Raw genomic sequence first — 22,092 nt, forward strand, 5'->3', positions numbered from 1 at the left:
CTTCAGCGGAGAAGTGACAGTCTCTTCAGCAGAGAAGGACAGTGACACCAACGTTGTGCTGCAGTCCAGGTGACAAGGAAATTCTTGTGGTGAAGAGAAACATGTAAATGCAAGTTCTTCTTTGACTGACCATAGCAACCAGTTCTTTCACTCTTGGTGGTATGCCTCAGCCTGCTGGGGCTAGGCCCCATCTGTGAACCCTCATGGACTGGAACATCTGAAATTCAGCACCAAGGACTGACAAGTTTGTCCATGGCCTCCATGGACATTTCTTCCTGGCACCTCCATGAGAGAATTAGTTTTTACCTACAGCTTTTGCCAATGATGGGATTAGTGGGAACAGTGGGTATCACACTGGGGACAACCTAAGAATAATGTTGGTAATGTAATCCCTACCTCCACAGGAACAAACTCAAGCATCGGCCAGAGCCTTTTAGAAGCAATAGAAGAGACATGATACATCCTGCAGCTAACATGGCAACTTCAAAGTGCATGGACAGCATACACACACTGCCACTAAGTGATATAGACACTTCTCTTAGCACTCCATGCCAGGCTCCCTCTTGGCACAAGCTGTTCACAAGAGATTCAGGCTAAACCTATCCATAGACAGAATGAACCCAAAAGGTTAGGGGTTTTTAGCAGGAAATTATATGAGGTCTACAAGCTCCAAGTTACTAATTATCCAGTACTTCTCTGAAGTATCATTTTCTGTTGTGAGCAAATCTCTGTACTTTATCCGGTATATTTGCCCACCAGGGACAGCTTACTCTGGGAATCGTGGTCCATCCTCACCAGAACAGCATAGAAGTTGGTAAGATCCTCTTATGCCTCAACTCTGCTATGCAAGGACAGCACATACACTATCACCAAGCCCAGCCCTAGTTCACGACACATTCGGAAGTGCACGCCATGAAGAAAAGCACACAGTGCCCCCACAATAGCCCTCAGCAGGGATCCCCACCGGTCAGAAGGCATTAGAGACAACAACAATCCCCAGGGAGGGCCTAAATATCACAAGGGCCCAATAGCAAAAAATGGATTATAGTAAGTATGTGCAACAGGACCAAAATCATAGTGGAGGTTCTGTGGCCAGAGGGTCTGGCTATAGATGATTCCATGCTGGTCTGGGGAGACACCTTCCCTGTTGGCACAGAGCAGCTCAGTGAAGTCTTCTTTCTGCCATTTATTGCAGTGCTCACTGGCAGTGCTACGGCAACGCATTATGCAAACAAGCAACGATGATTAAGAACATGCTGGCAGTGCCAGGTAGCTATAGTGATCTGGAGTGTCCATCATCACCTGTCACAGGATGCAGTTTGCATTGTCTGGAAATGGAAACTGTCCCAAAGGACTGGCTGAGTAAGTGAGCCACTAAGTGGCTGCTGATCTTTGGTTATTGCCCTCTCTTCCTAAAAATCCCTAGTTTTCAAATACCATGTTTGTGAAGGAAATAACTTCTCTGTCTTCAGTATGTTCTTAGTAGGATGCTAGGTACAGCACATCTGGCATTGGACTACCCAATTATTTGTACAATGGAAAGACAAAGGGTTAGCATTCACAAAGCCCATTATTGTGCTGGGGATCTTAGCACAGGGCATATTTTGAATGGGAAAGGGGCATTACTATAGCAACACACAATGCAAGCATACAACCACAGCTTCCAGAAGCTCCTAGAAGTTGCATAGGCCTCATTTTCCTTTGACAGCTCTTCTTTTTCCTAAAACAGATTTCATTGAAAGCTGACTGTAGGGAACTTACCTTTGTTTTACCTGCTTTGATTACTGGTGAAGGAGAACAACAACTGGAGCTATTTGTAGATTACTACATTTTAACACCTATTTTTCTGCACAACTTAGGAGGCTATATGTTTTACTGGAAAAGCTGTTTACTGATTAGAGCACTAACTTAGATCATCAAAATGCTCCCAGCCAGCTACAGAATTGGGCAACCTTGGATATCATACTTAACTTCTACACGTTAGTAAAATACAGCTTTCCCTTAAAAGGCTTTTGTGAGAATAAGAATTTAAAAAATAGTAAAGTACTTATTTGATGCGGTGGACAATACACAATTCAGATGATAGATATTTTTGTAATGATAAAGCATGGATCTTAGATGAGGTTATTTGGTATCCTTAATCAGACAAACACTGATTTTATCAGGGAGCTGATTAAAAATGTTTTGTATAACTATATTAAGGATGTAACAAGTCATCCTAACTATACTTGTTTTGGAGAGGATCTTGATAGAAAAGGACCTTCTAGTTCAAAGCAGAAGCTTTCTGTACAGCACAGCCAGGTCTATTCCTTTTCCACATTTGTATGTTGGTATGTTTCTGGTTCCTCCAGTGCCAAGATTTTCCAAAGTGACTTCATATCTTGCATGCCTCTATTTCGAGAAAGCTCTGAGGTGCTGGCGCAGTGCCAAAAGCTCCTCTGACAGGCAGCAGGTGCAGGAGAGCTGGACAATGGGCTCAGAGTTCAGGTCTCTTCACCACCTAGAGCTGCAGATGTGCAAGGCAGGAACTGAAGCTGCTCTACATTTCTGTGTGTTTCTCCCTGTCTGATTCCATCTGTAAGAAGCTTTACTGAGCCTCAGAATATATATATATAGCTGGAGTGCTAGAATACATAAGAATTCACATTCTGTGGTCTTTTGCAATGCTATAACATGTTAGAGACAGACAGAATGATTGCAGTCAGACCTGTTTAACCTTGGTAAATATGTTCAGCTCATCCCTGGGTATTGAAAGGCTTTAAGTAGTAACCAGCATGCCTGTCTGAACACAAGCTCATCAGCCTGATAAAGTCTGTGGTTTGACTTTTGGACAGTACAATATAGACAGAAATCATAGATAAATAGTGACACCCCCTTCCGTTTTAGGAATAAGGATTTGCACCCTTCAGCAGAGCTGATACTAGCCAGTACCCTGCTTCTGAGAATATCCCCATCCAAAGATCAGTTTCCTCAGAGGAAGTCACAGGATAATGCACTGATTTGCTATAGAATAATCTGCCAATAAGAGAGGATTCTTCTACTCTTACTTAGTATTTAAAACATAGGAATTAATTACCCTTTTATATATTTTTAATTCTGTCTAATACAATTATGGATATTTTTGTCATTCATGTCAGAATGTAATTTGTCTTCTCTGCCTTTCAGGATGAAGAGTCCACCTCCTGAATGACAGTTAATGCCATGTACCTGCCCTCCAGGAAACATGAGGCAATGCACAGAGTTCAACATCCCATTCTTCAGGCTGCTCAGCCCAGAGCAGAGCAGGCTGAGGGGAGGCCTCATGGCGGCCTGCAGCTTACTCATGAGGGGAGTGGAGGGGCAGGCGCTGAGCTCTGCTCTCTGGGGACAGTGAAAGGACCCAAGGGAATGGCATGGAGCTGGGACAGGGGAGGGTCAGGCTGGGTGCTAGGGTGCTAGCTTCTTCACCCAGACGGTGGTCAGTCACTGGGACAGGCTCCCCAGGGAAGTGGTCATGGCACCGAGCCTGATGGAGTTCAAGAAGCATTTGAACAACACTGTCAGACATACAGTCTGATTTTTGGGTGGTCCTGTGTGGAGCCAGGAGTTGGACTCGATAGTCCTTGTGTGTCCCTTCCAACTCAGGATATTCTATGATTCTGTGATTCCTCCTATGCCATATTCTGTTCTTTCCATGAAGAGAAACCAAAGCACAAAGTCTGCCTCCATGACTGCTTTTTGCAGGAAAGGACTCCTACTCATCATATGGGAATGGGACCAGGTGTGGCCCAAAATCTAAAAGGGAACTGAAGCAGTGCTAACATCACAGGCACAGACTTCAGTCCCATTCCTGACCTAGGTGCTGGCAAGTTATTGGGACTAGAATGGTCTACATCACATTTTGCTCTCCCATGGCACCTCCCCTGGACACCTTCACTGTCACTAATGGCTTTAGCCACCTCAGCAGGCACAGAGAGGAACAGATATTACTATGTTCCTTTAGTTTTGTATTTAATTCATGTTCTGCATTAAAAATATTTTCTGGAAATTAGGTAAATGAGCAATGTCTAAAATGTCCTCCCTTTGTCTACTGTCAAAAGCAATGCTAGCACCCTATGGCCCTGCTCACAGAAGCATCTTTGGGCTATGCTTCCTACAAACCCAGACCTGATGCACGTGGGCCTAAATAATCCTGTGAAGTCCCAAGTGCTATATTGACACCTAAAGAGATTAATAATCTCTGAATAATGAATTGAGAGAAAAATAGACAATATGTACGTATACCAACACATTTAATATAGTAATATAAGATAAAAGCACAAATATAAGCCTTTCCCTTTTCATTCCTTTTTCTTTTTTATACCAAGCTGTGTTGAGATTGGTCTTCTTTTAAATATTTTTAGAAATAATGAAATAACTGATGCATTGTAATCCCAGTAGAGGCCTCACCATTGTATCCTCAGGCATTGCTCTGCTATTTCAGGCTTTGAAAGAGTGCAGTTTAATAGAGTGAGAAGATCAGAAAGCTTTGTCTTTGTCCTAACTCGATGTCTGAGTCCTCCAGGATCTGTTCAAATGCCCTGGGATTTCTGCTTAGTTCTTCTAAGCATTATTCCAGTGCTCTAAGAGAAGACTCTTGGGCTGGGACAATGTTCCATCTCCAGAGGCAAAGAAGCTTTGGGGTAATCATTTCATTGCCTAGGGATCTGGAGAAAGTTTAAGGCATCACTGTGCCTAAGGATTTCAGGCTGTATCAAGGACCAGAAGAGGCATGCATTAGAGTAGTTTCCACAACCCAAATCAGCCCACAGTCTCCAGAGCAACATATGCTACTGTTTTTTTTTTTCTCCTTGTAGTGCTTTTCCTTTAATTCCTGCCATCTTTGCTGGGCATCATAAAGCATGAGTCTCAGAGTATGTAGCAGGGATTGTTCTTTGTCTCTTAGTGACTCACCCCTGGTCCTTCTGTGCCTTTAGAAATGTACACTGGGACCAGACCTAGGGCAGAAACTGTTACCATTCAAATGGATTGCCAATGGTATTCAAATTGTGACTGATGCAAACTCACTTAAGAAAATATCTAGAGGGATCTCTTATATAGTGTGAATAATTAGTTATAGTCATAACTGAACAATTATGTGATGTGTCTATGCATCTGTTTCTATCTTTAGATAATCAAACCAACATTAAAAATAAAAAATACGTAACAAATATTTAATGAATATAATAAAAAAATCTCAAGCACAGTCATTCAGATTTTAAATGAATTTCCATAAATTCTGCTCATGCCTTTCCTCACATCGTCAATGAATATTCAAGGAAAAGGTTCATGGTCAAAAGCGTTCACAAAAATAGCTCGTTTTAATTAAGTGATACAGAATATTCACAGAAGTGCACTTCCTATTCATAACTGTCAAAACTACACCAGAAAGCTTTCTTTAATAATTTTGCCTGCTCTAGCAGAACATGGAGACCTTCCACCTGACCTCTGTGTCCCACCAAAGCATTTGAGCTTTCTACATGCCAGGAGCAAGGCTTCTCTCTAAGCATTTTCTCTTTAAAAATTCTCCTTGATGCTACTTCGTATTCACAAGCACCTGAGAATTTTTAAAATACTGTCCTCTGTCTCATTATTTGTTTGACATTTAGCATCAAGGCCCCTTTTTTGAGTAAGATGATTTAAGGAACTGAAGCAATTGCACAAAGCAGTGGCCAAAAGGAAAACATAACCAAGGATCTGATTTCTGTGAGCAAGAACTTGTACTGTAAGCAGTGGAAAAACTCAGATTAATGGTTACCTATGGCAGGAAGCCAGAAGCATGTAGAAGCTTCTTTTGTGCAAGAAAACTGAGAAAAATGCCTTTTTACGAAATCTTACTGCAATTGTGGTTTTTTGTGGATGTCCCTTGTAACCAAACAAGGATCTGTAAAACGTTTCACAGAAGGTACAATAATTCTTTTGCTGTCAAAAAAAATCAAAAATAGGTGTTAAAAAGCTAATATTTAGCTGGTGTCATCCCCACCCCAAAAAAAGAAAGAGAGAAAGAAAGAAAGAAAGGGAAAGAAAAGAGAAAGAAAGAAAAAGAAAGAAAAAGAAAGAAAGAAAGAATGAACTAGAAGAAGAAGAAGAAGAAGAAGAAGAAGAAGAGGAAGAAGAAGAAGAGGAAGAAGAAGAAGAAGAAGAAAAAGAAGAAGAAGAAGAAGAAGAAGAAGAACTAGAAGAAGAAGAAGAAGAAGAAGAAGAAGAAAGGGGGGTTAAACCAAGGCAGAAGAGTCAGAGGGGCTGGGGTGGGAGGCCAGTGGCCGTTGGCAGTAGGGATTCCTTGTAGGGCTCTGTGGGGCTGTTGGCCCCATGGGCTGAGGTACCCTTGGAGGAGCTGGGCTGGAAAAGCAAATGGAGGAAGGTGAAAAAGTATTTCTGACCTACCTTAAAAAAACTGCCAGCCAGGAAGCAGTGCCATGCTTCTGCCAGCCCTGCTGCACTGCAGAGGCAGGGGACCTGCGTGAGGAGGCCACAGAGCTGGCAGCCACATCCGTGCCTCACTGCCCTCCACGTCTGCTTAAGGCAGAGGTGGCGGCCCTTCCTGAGGTGCTTTTCTACACAGGTTTTAATAATCCATTTCATGTTAGATTTCTGCTAACATGAGGGGGAAAGAGGAGCTGGGGAGTGCTGTTAGGAAGCCTCATTGGTATGGAAATCACATAGTCCCAGTCATCTATTTCAGAAACGTGTCTGTGCAGGGGTGGGAGCGCAGTGACTCAGCGCAGGCAGCGGCAGTGGCAGCGCAGGGAACACACCATGGCCTCTGTCCCCCACTAACACACCCCGGCTTGGCCTCCCTACATAGCCACCCTCCTTCCTGCCTCCCTCTGCCTTCCTAACAGGCACCTCCAGAGAGCTGCTGGGATCCAGTGAGGGGCAGGGGGCTGCGCATCACCCCTCTTCCCCCCGCCCCCCACTACCGAGGGAGCCCACCACAGACACACCGCAGCTCTCCCTGCAGAGGGTGTGAGGGACATGGATGTGAAGAAAGACTTCTTTCACTGGGAGAAATGGCAATTTCCAGTTGTGAATTGATGCAAGGTTTGCAACAGGGTCACTTCAGTATTATATAGGGCCCAGCCTGCTCCTGAGTTGCTGGAACATGTGGAGGAGATGGGCACACTGGTGGCTCATGCCTGTGTTTTGCTACAATGGGGCTGGTTGCACTAGGTGCTTTACCAGCAGAAATACCAAGTGTTTGTGTGGCTGAGCAGGAGCTGGCCTGAGCAGCCTGCTGAGCCTGGCATGGCTGACACACCGGCACGGCCTCGGCAGTGCGAGACCCAGGTAGAGTCGGGTCTCTGCCAGGGGACCAGCACAGAGACATCCATAGCCACAGGGCTGCGGGGGCACAGACAACAGCTGGTGGGCAGGGTGCACGCGATTTGTATCCCCCATGCATTCAATATTAATGGCAATCCAGTAATTTAAGGAGGAGAACCTCTTTTTCTGCTGTCCTCCACATTGTAACATAAAACAAAGCAGGCATGTGTGCCCAATACTTGTTTAAAGTGAAGGTATGCAAAACATTTTATTATTAATAATCATTTATTATATCCATAGTTAGGTAGGTTTGGATCAATCTTAAGGAAAACACCACTGAGCTTGTACTAGATCAATGGGTAGCCACATAAAATTGCTTTAGAGTGTTAGTTTTTCTCCTTTCTCTTAAACCATCACCCAGAGATCATTTCTGAAGCAAGAAATGACTGTGTCTGAATGGTTTAGTTACGATACAATCCTACTCAGAGGGGCTGGAGACAGCTTAAGCTAAAATGTATTTTAATGTTGGTAATGCATTTCATTACACTACGCCTCAAAAATCCTTTCAAGCAGGCAAGTTATCCATATCTAGATGTTGAAACATGGTAAGATTAATGTTGTGTCTTTCATGTATATAAAAAATTGCAGATTTGTGGTATGAATTACTTTATTTTTTGCCTGAAGAGAAATAAAAAGTGAGCAAGAACAATTTTCAGGAGAAAACAGTTTGTCTTCCGCATGTGAATCTAGTCTCCAAAATGGCACCTGCAGTAGCAGGCTATCAGTTTAGAAGCCTCAGACAGCTGAACACAGAAACAAACTAAATGAAATTCAGAACTTGCCTGGCCAGAAAGAAAAGGATTTCACCAAAATGAAGAAAGTTGCACTTGAAAAATTCTTCAGAAAGGCTGCTCAGGAGGGAGCCACTCAAGGACTTCTAGCTGTAGGGTAAGTGGAAGAGCTGTAAGGGTCTATCTGCAATAACAGACTTGAGAGTGCCCTGTCATTGCTTCCCCAAAGGATAATGTTGAATGTAATAATTAACCCATCTATAACCAGCATTCCTCTCCTAATAGAGGAAAGGGGTGGAGAACAGTCTGTCATACTGTTTGATTTCTTAGTTGTTGGCAACATCCCTTGCAACGGGTACATGTAGAGAAAGACAGTACAAGATAATGCTAACTGCAGTGTAGTTGGAAGAACGGGGAAAATTCCTGGATGGAAAGCTGGAAACTTTTATAGCCAATTGGTATTTTTGAGTGGTGACATTTTTTCTGCCTTTTTACCTATAAATGCATCACTAGAAATGGATTCAAATACTGGTGGGACAGTCTATTTTTCTGCCTCTCAGCAGGAAAACCTGGCTATGTGACTGTCACTATCATCTATTTTGTTTGAGGCAGAGAGTTTCAAGAGGTTGCTTGGAAAGCAAATGTAAACAAAGTAAACCGAAGTGACCTTATATTTTGGCCTCAACGACCAAATTCAAACATTCAGAATTCAGCTGCAAGCACACAGACCTGCAGAGAGAAAAACTCCAAAACCAAACGTCATTGATTGTTCCTGCCCAGCTCCATGAAGGGACTTCGCTTTCTTAGGATGGGCTCAGCTTATTCTGAAAACCAGGCATTGTTAATATGCTACTAACTTCGTTATTGTTCCTCTCTAAACCCTCTCAAGTTCTCCCTGCCGGAAGTGCCCCATAAGCCAGTGTCTGTTGAGAGTCAGATGAGGTTAAAGCTTTGTTTCTTGACTTTGATACAGTGCAGTAGGAAGGGTTGACAGTTAAATAAAACTTACTGACTCAGCTTACCCAAGTATCTCTGCAGAGGAATTGCCACATTTGACAACACATCAGTGTGGTGTTATGCTCCTTGAGGAGCTGAATGCATGCTAGATAGAAAATGCTCTTCATTTTTCTGCTTGCATCTAGGCAATTTTCATGGGGATTTTTCTTAAACTTGCTGCTGTTCTTGGTCACACTCTTTGTCAGCAAAAGGAGAAAAGGTTTGTCAATATTGCTGCTGAATGCAGATGTCTTTCCCTTGGCCTGAGTCCTGGTTATCTGGACTCTGTAGTAGAAGAAAGGAAGGAGGAGAGGAGGGGAGCAAAACTAATATTATTAGCTTTGCTTGCCTGTGCCCAGTAACCAAGAAAGACTGGAAAGCTACTCACTGCACAGCTGTTACCAGGGCTTGCCACATGAACCGTGGATGTTGGAGCAGTGTAATGCCATAGTGGTAGCTCTCCTTTTACCGGTGACATCTTTAAGTCATCTTTAATCACCTCTACAAGGTGGGCTTATTTGATACAGAAATAAGTGTGTTGTTCCCTTTGTGAGACCTGCTGGACTATCCTGCTTGCATGATTCCTTTTGCAGCAAATCTCTGTTACAATTCCCACCGCAAATGTAGTAAATACTTGTTCCATTGTGTATCCATCTGAAAAGATATAAAGAACACTTGCTTGAAACTGGGGTGATGGCTTGGTGCCATACTGTGAAACCTACTGTGAAACCTACTTAAGGGTCTATTCTCCTGCACTCAAGCAACAGAATTTCGTAGACTTCAGTAGTCTCTTCTACATTGAAATGAGTGTATATTGTTCTAAACACAGTATTGTTATGAGTGCTTCTCAATAAAATGCATTGAGCAGGATAGGAAGCCTTTTTATAAAAAAGATGTTTAATGTGTTTAACTGATTATTTCTGTAGCTTAGCCAAATGTGGACTTACATTGGGGTGCAAGGGATTAATCATAATTCCTAAGCATCCAAAGAAGGTGTGAGCAGAAGCGATATGATCCACACCTACTCTAGTATCTTTTGCCTTTGATATTGAGTGCAAGGCCATGACTAGAAAATGAAGGACTGAAACCTGAGCTCTGATTATTAAAAGGCCCTTGGGAATCATCACTGATAGCCTAAATGTGGTTTCCTATAAAGATGATAAAGCAAAATCCTAACCCTGCTATATAAAGAGAGGAGTCTGAATAGCAGGGCAATTTCTTCTTAGTATGGCACCAAACAAGAACATTGTCTGGGATCTGTGATTTGGGGAAGAACTATGAAGCACTAGGCATGGTAAATATGCTTGATCAAGAGATACCCCGTGATAAACTGGATGTGTTTTTAACCTCATGCAACCACAGGATACTAACCTGAATGCAAGGGTAACTGGATGGAATTACATCAGCTGTCTTAGTTAAGAGATACCATTAAACAGCTCTAATAATCCCACTGGTCTCTACAAATTCTGTGATTCCTGGTAAGTATGGTTCTATGATAAGCCTTTTGTAAGTCATGACAGGCAACTGTGTGCCTAACTGCACTCCAGAGTTGTTCATCAGTCTGAGGAGCAGCCAGCAGCTATTACCAGACAGTACACTGCCTTTAAATAATTTGATTCTTTTGTTCTCTCACAAAAATAATTGAAAGACGGTGGAAGAAATCAGGAAATAGTCACTATTCATTGAAGAAACTGTGGTTTGGCTGCCATTAAGAAATGGTTGAAAAGTAACTATATTAAACTTTTGTCTAATGCCAAGGAATTGGGGTCAAGCATTTCAGTGTTCTACCAGTTTTAAAAATACATTCAAGAAATCCTTATATTACAGAAAAATCTATCTATCTATATAGATTTGACATTTATGCCACAAGATACCTTGGTGAAATACAGTTGTCAGCGGCCCTTGATCTTTTATATCAAATCTAAAGGTGTGTAAACTCCTTGCAGTGAAAGAATTCCTCTGACTCTGTGTTTCTTGAACTCCAATATTTGGCAAGGATGTGGAGTGAACTTAAACATATGATGAAAAGCAGTCCTCCCGAACAGGAGCACTGCAGCAGAAATACAGCTGTGAAGTATCAGAGCCAGGGCATGATTAGGATTCAGTGAAGCCAGAATCAACTGATTTGTGAGACTAAACCTTTTCTGATGGAAAGCCAAAGATGAAAATTTTAAAACTTAGGTTTCTGAAAAAGACTAAATAATCAGTTCTTAGTTGTATGCCCAGTTTGAGAAAGAAGTTGTACATTAATTTGTTTGCCAAAGGATAGTGTTTATAAGAAATCTATTTTCAGAAACATCTAAAGCATCTTTAATCAGAAAATCACTTTGTAATTCCTGACCCTTCTGCTATATTTAGACATCTAAGAGGATGACTTTTTCAAATGTACTAGGCAAAGCCATGCAGAAAGTTGATGGGAATTCACTGTTGGTACCTTTCATGATTCTCTCTCCCCCTTTCAAGTTCAGGATAAAATATAATGTTATGAACTGAGTGCTGTCCATTTTAACCAGAAGACAATTGTAGTGATTTTGATGCCCTTTGTGCTATTACAAACCACACTTTAGTATCCTTTTCTGAAGAATATACATAATAGTTGGGAACAATATAGCTTACGTTTTGAGGGGAGGGTTACAATCCACCAGTGAAGTTCAGCACAAGAGTGCCATTACTCCAGTCCCTTCATCAAACACTGGAAAGTTTTGCTTTTGTTATTATAGGACACATTAGTCAAGCCAACAGCCTTGGATATCAGCTGGATTTCCTAAGGAAAATAAAGTTGAGGTGGGGAGGTGTCTGTCTTTTGACTCACCTTATCTGGCTTTTTAATCCATGTCCAATCCATGCTGCCTGTGTGCCATGGTTGACATGGAATTTAAATATGAAATCCCAATGTGATTTTTCATGTATATGGAGGGGAGAGACACTGTAAAAGTCTCCACTGAGAAGAAGGATTGCACTGTGAAGCCCCCAATTTTATACAGCAGAGAATTCACACAGGAAAAAGCAAACATGAATTTCCTGCAATTAGAGCCAACTTTGCTCAGAGCTTGTGCCTATTAGACATGAGATACACCAACTACAAGGAACAAATCCCTAGGAATTTGTGCTTTCTTTAGTTTCTGTGTTATAGAACTAGTCTATTAGTTTTGAGCAGTAAAACACAGATTACAGTTGTGTTTTCGTTCTCTAACAAAGGAGTTGTTCCAGCTGATGTTTGCACAGTTGTATTTGAGGAGAAAGTAGCTGCTAGCATAACTGGAGCAGAACGTGGGCAAAAGCCCCATGGGAGGTGAGAGCCCAGGCTGTAGGGGGTCAGGACCATGCTGAAGGACCTTGCCAAGGAGGGACGGTAAAGCGTGGAGAAAGAGAGGCAAGAAAATGAGTTAATGACCTTAATGAAATAAGGAATAAATATAGATGCCTAGGAAGAGAAACAAACAAACAAGAAAGAAAAAAAAAAAGAAAAAAAAAAGAAAAACCAACACTGAAAAGATTGAGAGAAAGAATGAAGTCTGGTTTCCTTTAGATCTATGTTGTACATCTGAATTCCCTGGTACCAAGTTGTCCAGTGAAACCTCTTACCGTTGTCTTTCCTGAGTGGGTTCCCTCTGGAGGGAACAAGGGCTGAGCTTTAGCTTCAGCTTCAGTGTGCCCCAGTGGGTGTTAACAATTTCTAAGAAGTGATTGACAGGCACAGGCAGCTGATTTGCTTTCAGCAGGTAATTTATATTTGGTCACTGGATAGCTTGGACATTTTCTGTAGACACACCTCTGATTATCAAGGCTTTCTCTGCAGTGGTGTCTAAGGTAGCTGTGAGAATGCATTTTCTTAATTCACCACCCATTTTGCACACTAGTACCAGACCATCCACACCCAGACATGTTCACACAAGGAAGAAACTTGAATGAAAAAAAAAAAGGTGTTTAGACTTGGTCACAGTCAGTTTCAGTCTTATGCTGCTACAGTGATCATCAGCCTCTCAAGGACACAGAAATGGGTTGATATAATAGAGAGTGGATAAGCTTTTATTCATTATTTACCCAGGTTTTAGATTTGTGCACATGCCTCACAGCAAATATGAGGTTTTAAGTTTCCGTTCCTGTGGTCAGATTCTACTTAGAAGTAAGAGGAGGAAGCAGAAAATAACTCAAGTGACTACATACTGTTTAAAATGCGTTAGTCTTAGCTGCCAGAGTTGCAGCGAGGACACCAATTATTTCAGAGAAAGTCCAGTCTTGCTAAGCCTCCGGGCACAGCAGACTCAAAAGCTTGGCAACACTTTTTTTTTTTTTTTTTGGTTGCATTTGGTTTGGTTGTTTTTCTTTCAGGTACACCCACTCCCCATTTCATAAAGTAGCTCCAGGTGGGTGAGGGGGTGAAGGCAGCGCAGGTAGGAGGCAGCAGGCCAGCCTCCTGGGGCCTCCTCCATCCCTGCAAGGTGTCCCTGCAGGCCTGTCACCTTCCTGGGCAGCTGCTGTGCTTTCCTCTGGCCTACATCAGGGAACGTGTGGGGCAGCCATGTGCACCAGGGCTTGCAGACCTACAGGGGAGGTCATGGCAGTGGCTGGCATGAGGCTGAGGGGTGATGGCTGCCCCGGGTACCACATGGCAGGGCCTGCTCCTGGCCACAGCACAGTTGCAGCCTGGCAGCCTCTTGCAGAGGCTCAGCACTGCTGCCTTGTAGGAAATGCTGCTTCCCACCCGGTGTTGCCATGGCAATGAAGAAACAGGCCCCGTTTTGGGCTCTTTTCCTGGCAGCAGTGTCTGAAGGGAGTGGCCAGTGCGTGGGTGCATAAATCAGCCTTGCTCCACACACTCACACTATAATCCTGTACGTACATGTATATAATTACTCGTTTTGCTAGAAGGCCCTTACAGAACCTGACTGAGGAAAAAACCTAAACAACTGAGGTGAACCAAGGGCACAAGAAGGCAACTGAGGTAGGGGAAATCCAGGTTTTAAAAAAAAACCAGTCTGATGTTCACTGTTACATCCAATGCAGTGTGTGGCTCCTTCCTGGGCCGCTGACTGTGCAAGGAGCACAGAAGCCGGGTGCCAGCAGAGCAGTGCTGGTGTGGAGGCAGCCCCATAGCTGAAGGGGTCTCATGGAGCTCCCAGAACTCCCAGAAGCTCCTTAGCTGTGTGCAGAAAAGTGCCTTCTGAGGCAGGGGGAAGGGTTGAGGCAAAATGGAGGACATGCTGGTGTGCCAGTGATCCCTCAATCCCTGCAGCTTGCCTTGCAACATTCACATGCCTAGGGAGCTTAGTTTTCACAAGGAGATGCATCTCACCACACTGAGGAGAAAGCAGCAAGAGTGATCTGCTCCAATACCTTGGCTACATACAAGTGTATGTAAACCTGTCACATACACGAGTGACCTTGCAATAACAAAGCAAGTTGTGCTTCAATGGGGAGGCAACTGGAATAACATCTGGTCCTCAATGCAGAGACATTTTCTCTTTCCTAATGCTGTGCTGAGGTTTGGCATTGCTTTACACTGGATTACTCCAAGGACTTTTCTGATTGAGAATATAGTGAGCCACACATTACAAGATGGATTATTTTGCCTTTCTTCAGGTGATAAATTGGAAAGGTGATTAATTTTTCATTTATTCCAGCATAAATCAAGAGCATCCTGTTGAAGCTGTCAGAATTTTACTGATATAAAACTCTCCAGACTTTTTGGCCCCCAAATCAGTACCAACACTTGCAGTTTCTGTTGGATAACATTCACCTCATCTGAGACATTTGACTGAAGTTTTCATGTTTTCATTGTTTAATGTGTCTCAGTAGACCACTTGCAAGTCACGTGACGTAGGATTAGGAATACTTGTAGATTTGAGAGCCACTAAAATAAAGCCATAAAATAGGAAAGAAGGTTGTCAGGTCCTATGGTAACAGTAATCAATACCACGTAAACTTGATTAATTTAAGCTTAGAAAAATAGTAATGGTATATACTGCAAAATAAAAGCTATCCTTTTTCTGATGCTTGTCTTCTTTATAAATGCAATTTTCTTACAGCCTACCTGTGAGGTACCTTCTCAGAGATGTAGGCTTTTATTAGGTAAAACTCTGCAGCTGTTCTGGATTCTAGAGGAAGAAATAAGACAGACAAAATGGAATTCTTCAAACTGGAATTTGGCTGGAATTGTGGCAAAATCAGGTGGCAGAATAAGAGAGAAAATTAGCAAACTAAAACAAAAAGGAATTTTAAGGAAAATGAAACTTTTTGGACTAACTCAATGTATTATGCTTCTCAGATGTTGCTGACATCTCCAAACTGCAGGAGGAGTTTCCATTCTGTTCATGGAATTCCCTTTATAGCAAAGTGAATTTGGGGCAGTGGGACCCTACTGTTCTCGCCTTAAATTTGAACATCCTTGGTCTCACTGTAGCATGGATGCATTCTTAGTATTATAATTAAAGTCAGAGTCATTTCTGTGGGAGTGTGTGAAATAACATGCAGATATGTCAGTTCATATTTAGACTACTACTAGAATTCATTTTGTATGCCCTTGTGATCATTTGCACTAGTCATTGGTTATTTCTTCCACCTACCTGAGCAGTATTTGTCGCTTCACTGGCTGATCTGTTTCCTATGTAGGATCAGGTAAGGATTTGCCTTTCATAGCAGAATTGCCAAGGTAAAGGACAGTGTGTCCTTTTTCATCTTCTTCCCTTATGTCCTCACACTATTACTTTCAAGCCTGAAACATAGTGCTGCTTTTTTAGCATAGATCACCCAGAATGCACGCGTTCTTTGACAGGTATTTCTGTGATTCCAGGTTTACCATGGTAGCAATGGACACCACAGATGTGTGTGTTGAGTGAGCCCTTACTTGCCTGGATGACACAGTGAGGAAGACCTCAGGGCTCTCTACAGTAGAAGTAGAGATAAGCACTGAGCAAGAGTCTGGGCAGGACTGAACTGGGACCTGAGGGATCTGCCAAGCTGGAAGCTGATACCTGCTAAATCACCGGACTGCCAGATAGGTAAGGGTATGAGGGGTCTGGACAAAGAATTCAGAAGACAGATCCAGCCCAAAGTACAGCCACATAAAACAAGCATAACTCCAGTGAATTTGGAGGCAATAATTACTTGCCTCTGAATAATGGCTTTTAAATTTTTTAGATACTGACTGTTATTTCCTGGGGCAAAATACGATTCTCTATCATTGTGCTGAGCTCCATTGCAGATCTCAGGGTCAAGTTTAGCTTTATACTTTTCTCTCTTTTTCTCTGGAGTTTGCTCTCACCTTATCTACAGAATAATCTAAATTTACTGGAGCTTTATCACCTGCTTCAGAAAGAAACACCTTTTTCTCATTGAATCTGTAAGTTAAGTAGCAGTGAACTCCAAACAGCCAGGCCAAGCTGAATACACTTGAAGCTCATATAGTCAATATGTTGATGTATCTAATAATTAAAAAATATAGTAATGTCGGTTACTGTTCCCTGCAGAGTTTTAATTTTAGTTTAATACTGTGGAACATATAAACTAAACTCCTTCATAGACTCACTTTGCTTCTTCTGGGTTTCCAATTTTGCTTTGATACATTTTTTTGATTTTTTTTTTAATTGTAAAATATTTACCATGGGGAGGGTGGAAACATTTTAATCATTCAGATTTTTATTAAGAGTCTTTAAATTGAAAACCAAATGCACATTTAGTTGCTTGGAAGTCTGTTCATTACCACCCAGACTGTAGCACTGTAAGTGCAGCTCACTATGTCCCAAAGAGCCTTTTTGTCTAGGCAAACAGACCTGGGCTTGGATCTGCAAAGGTAGAGGGATGGGAAAGGACCATGGCATACAAGGCAGGATGGGCATGGGCTGTATCAAATACCTCAGGATGCCTCCAGCTTCCCTCTAGATGCACAGTAATCAAATCTTGTTTAGTGACTTTGTAATGTTTGATGTTTTGTCAACTTGAACAGTGACTGTATGTTAACAAGGAAGTGGAACTGAGCAGTCTAGTTTTGTTTTTTAGACATAACAGAAAAACACCATAAAGTAAGCAAGGAACCAGTATATACAGCTACACTTGTTAAGGTAATTATAAAACATACCCAAAACTGTGCCCTGTGGAATCTATGATCTAAAAGCATTCAAAGTAAATTGTGTGTTTAAATCTGGTGATCTTGATCTGGGCTATTTAAGGGACAATAAGTTATATGATACCCCTGTGTGGAGAAGAAAAAAAAAAAAAAAAGCGTGTATTCCATTTTAATAGCCTGATATCTTGTGTATTGAGGGGCAAAAATATTTTGGTAATTTTATATTCACAATATCCTATTAAACTAAATGGGAGCCTCACTCACTATTTTTCTTGTTGCTGTTCGAATTGTTTTATCTTCTCTCTGCAACTGGAACACCTCCCTCCCACATGTGCACACCTCAGATGTGCACACTTCTCTGATTCAGTACCTGAACAGTCTAGTTTGTCAGGGTGAGCCAATTCTGGCATATTCATCACCATTTGAACCGTCACTGAAAGCTGACTAATATTTTGTGATGCTTTTTAATAATGGCAATGAGATTTCTATGACAGGTTGTCATTTCTGTTTTCTCACAAGTAATTAGTCTCCCATCCCCTTAAATACAACATATAATATTTGTTGTTGTTGTGTGTTGTTTTTTTAATATTCAAATTGGTATGTTGTTTGAGCCACAAGTAGAAGCAAAACGGGCAGTTATCTTGAAAGCATATATCTCAAAACAGTTAACTGTTCCAAAGAGACCATCACATTGCTGTGTATAATACAGCATATCAGAGAGACAGGGCCTTGAACAGGATACAAGTGTCATTTAAAAGCTACCACATAACAGGATAAAACCCTATTAAATGACCTTTCAATTAGAAGGCAGCGTGGTGGTCTCCTTGGATTACACATGGATTCTCCACAGTTGTGCTCTCCAATCCTATAAAAAGTCAGTCAATGTTTTTTACTTTAACTGGAGTTTTTACTGTGTTTTCAGAGTGTGCTTAACTTCACAGAACACAAAACTTTAGGCATTAGTTCTGAACCTGAAGGAAGTAAGCTAGCTGTCCGTGGCCTAAATGAGAAGAGCTAATTATAAAAGAATCCTCATCGAAGGAAGGGTTCCCTAATCAGTTTCAGAAGAAAAAATTCATCTGAACTGAGAATATTAATGCTTGCCTCTGCTCACAGTCATGGAGGTTAGCTTTACTCCCACTCACAGAGTATCTCTATGGCAAAGTAAGTGGGTAGTCATAAGCAGCAGTTAGAGATGCAAAGTATTTACTGGAGATTTGGCAGTAATTTTTGGGAATATTTGTCTTGTCTCTCTCAAGTGTTCCTCTTCATTGCCCTTCCCATTTCCCATGCTCTTCTCTTTGAAAAACTCCCCTGGATAAAAATTGTCTCTTGACACCCACATTTTCCAGGGCAGTGCAGGATCTCTCGACCTCCTTCCCGCTTCCACACTGACAGCAGCTGCCTCTGGTGTGCAGACACATACGGTAACTGTAACTCCCATTTTTAGTGTCATTATTAAGTGTAAACTTAGAAGAAACTACAGATGCAAGGAAGGAAGAGAGAGTGTGGAATTCTTTGCTGAAAGCACAGGCAATGCTGTTGAAACAGGAGATTATTCATGTTTGAGCAGCATCCAGTAGGCTGCTGACTTGGCCTCCTTGCAGAAAGAAATATTGAACCTTTTCTGAGTATTAATTATTCACCACTGCAGAGTGATTTAAAACACATGAGAATTCTCTTAGCAGCAGTCCCTAATAAATATGTATTCTGTGAAATCCTGAGTCAGTTATATTGATGGCAATATTTGTAGAGATTTCAGTGGGTTTAGCGTCTAGTCTGGACTACTCAATGTAGTCGAGATAACATGGGCATCAGTATCTCCAGTAAGTACATTATCATACTCGGCATTTGTCATAAGTGTGTCTTACGTCCTCTACCTAAATACTCAGAAGGCTCACATCTTTACTGCATGCAAATGTGAACTAAATCTTACATAAAATCAGCTTAGTGGAGTTATTCCTGATTTACAATGGCATCAGTTAAATCAGAACCGAATCTTTAAAAATATCTCTGTAGAGTTCTTTGACCATTGTTCAGAGTATTGTAAGAGAACCACAAACAAAGGCATTTCTTACTGAAAGTTGAACAGATGTACTGACCTGTTGCAACGTAAACACAAACACCTTACAGCTGGTACACATTTCCTCAGACTGATCTCCAGTCTTGGGTACAGAACAGGTGAGATGAACAACATGAATGGAATGTTTTATTTAATCTTCTGACTTGCTGCATCATAGAGAATTACTAGATGGTGTGTTGAGTGACAGTTCTCTTAGAGGGATAGTCTTGAGAACATTTTAACACTGATAAAATGGTGACTAACATTTCAGAGCTGTTACAACACTACACCTGCAGAAAGGCCACTCCTTGGGAATCAGTCCAACAGAGGGAGAGTAAGCTACAAGAACACAGAAGGAAAAAGACCTAAAGAATGAAGAGAAAAGATCTGGTGAGTAATCCTAAATATCTGTAGAAGTAGAGTAGTCACTTCTCCCTGTTGTCAAAGCTAGTCAGTATTTGCAAGAGTTAGTTATCCCTCTTTGTTCTCTGACACTGTTCAGTGACTGCCCTGGCATCCCCAAAGCATTTCATGCAAGATCAAAGTGAATCTGTGTAAGAAATTAAACTGGGGTTTTACAAGATTAGTCTAATTCTCCTCCTGTTGAAACAAACCTCTCCCTCTCCAATCCCTCACACCTCAGAGAGCCAGCCTACTTCTAATTCATCAGCTGTCCTGTTCATGGCTGTCTGAATTGTCAGTTCTTCATTCTGCACCCCTTGTTGCCACTTAAGCAGCGAAGGAATATAAATCTCGCTAAGGGGAAAGGTGGGGGTATGAGAACAGTACTGGAAGAAAGAAGTTCAAGGTCTAAGTTCCTAGCAGTCATGCACTTAAGTTTGTCCTGAATGACTGTCCCGTATAGTGTTTGTAGGGCCTGGCACTGTTGGAGCCTGCTGTCTTTGGGATGTGGTATTTAAAATCTCTCTCTCTCTCTGACTTTCTGGCTTTGCATGTTCACAGCTGCAAAATCAATAGGCTTGGTGTCCTGGTCAATTTGAAGAGTGGTTATCTGGTTTTATTTTATCTGACTACCCTCCTTACCAATTTTAACTGGAAGAAAGCTTTTTTTGTTTCTCTTCTTGGATTTCTTACCCTAAAGTGTGATAGTAATCCTCAGTGCATATCACTGTAGATAGGGATGTTCCAGAACAGGTAGATTTCAAATCTTATATATATCCATTACTGTGCAATTCATCTATCATTTGTCAGTGGATAGGGGAGTTCCCTTCAACCTGTTTGACCTTTACCATTAAACTGGAAAGTAAAATCTGTCAAAGAGTTTAGTTCTCAAGGTTTTTTCTGCCTTTTTGGTGATGATTATATTTTCTTAATTCTTGTGTTGATATTGTGTATGAGAAAGACAAGGAAATTTCTAAGCGCACAACTTTTGAACTACTAATAGAAAACAACAACAACAACAACAACAAAAATCCATCCTGAATGCAATATAACAGTGGCCTAAAAACTGCTAAATAAATTCATATCAGTGTCTTTCTCAATGGAACAGAGAAAGTGCTTTCAACAATGGTTAAAGCTATTGAAACTGATCCTGTAGCAGTGAGGCCTTAAGCTATGGACAATGTCACCGTCAGTCATTTCTGCTATGAAAACATCAGTCATTTGACAAACACAGACACATTAGCATGCTTCAGCTGATGAGTTGTCAGTGCACTACTTTCAGACAGTGTCCTTATGTTTTGCTTCCTGAGCTTTCAGTTGGATTTGACTGCACAGCCCTACTATTTATGAAGTTTTCAAAATCACTGGAAATAGACTGCCCCTATTTGACGTCATATTCTTTGAAGTTGCCTGGTGCATAGAAGTATGTATTTCTCCAGTTAGTTGAAATAAGTTCTGTTATCCTGAAATATCTGCTGATTGGGCTAATGGCTGGGAAACAGTAACATTTAACCTTTCTGAAAGGTAGCAAATGATAGAAAGGGGACTGGGGCCTTTATCAGCCGCATAGTACCTAATAGGAAAGATATCTGTGAGTTTTCCATTTTCCTTTCTGTGGCATGCTTTGACTCTGCCCTGCCACCTCCAGTCTTGAGCAGTAACTCAAGTATCACGGCACAGTTGGACCCCAACATTGTTAACAAACCTGCCACACAGTACTGCTAGGTTAGTCCTTAGGAGGCTGTTGCTTCACCATCACACAAACTCCGACACCACACTGCAAGTTGAATAGTACTCAGGTGAGGGTCATAAATTAACAGGGTTGCTACAGATACACAATAACGAACTTGTTTCCCTTTATTAGTCTTTGCAGCTGAGTGCTAACAGACCTGCCTCTTGGCTGCTGTAGTTTGTTTTGGGGGCATTGCAGTATTAAGTATCAAAAATACGTTCCTGGCAATGTTTCAAGTAATAAACAACTTTATGAGGTCAGTGAAGCACTGTTCTTTGCAAACAGTTATTTGACAACGTGGACAAGAGCAGTGCGTGCTATCCTTCCTTACCTGTGACCCAAGTATGGATACTGAAAGGAAGTATTTAGAAAAAATCTGATAGTAAGCAGAATTGACTAAGATTGATTATCAGTAAATAAAACATGGAATTAGAAAAATATCTTCTGTAAAAGCTTTTGAAGCTCCAAAGACCCTCCCCCCCCCAAAAAAAAAATAAATCAGATCATGATTGATGTAGACAGCAGAGCAAACTATACAAATACAGGTTTGGGGGGAGTTCTATAACTCATAATATTCCACTAACCAGAAAGTGCAAATTATAAATACTTGAGAACAGACTCTATATATAGCTATTCAAAATGACAGCTGAATAGTTACCTGGGAGTCCAGGCTGGAAGAAGGTATGCAGTACAACATATTAGATTAATCTGATTATAGTCTGCAAATAAACAAATGGACCAATGAGGCTGTGAAGGATGA

Source organism: Cygnus atratus, chromosome 5 (genome assembly GCF_013377495.2).
Source record: "Cygnus atratus isolate AKBS03 ecotype Queensland, Australia chromosome 5, CAtr_DNAZoo_HiC_assembly, whole genome shotgun sequence".
NCBI classification, from domain to species: Eukaryota; Metazoa; Chordata; class Aves; order Anseriformes; family Anatidae; genus Cygnus; species Cygnus atratus.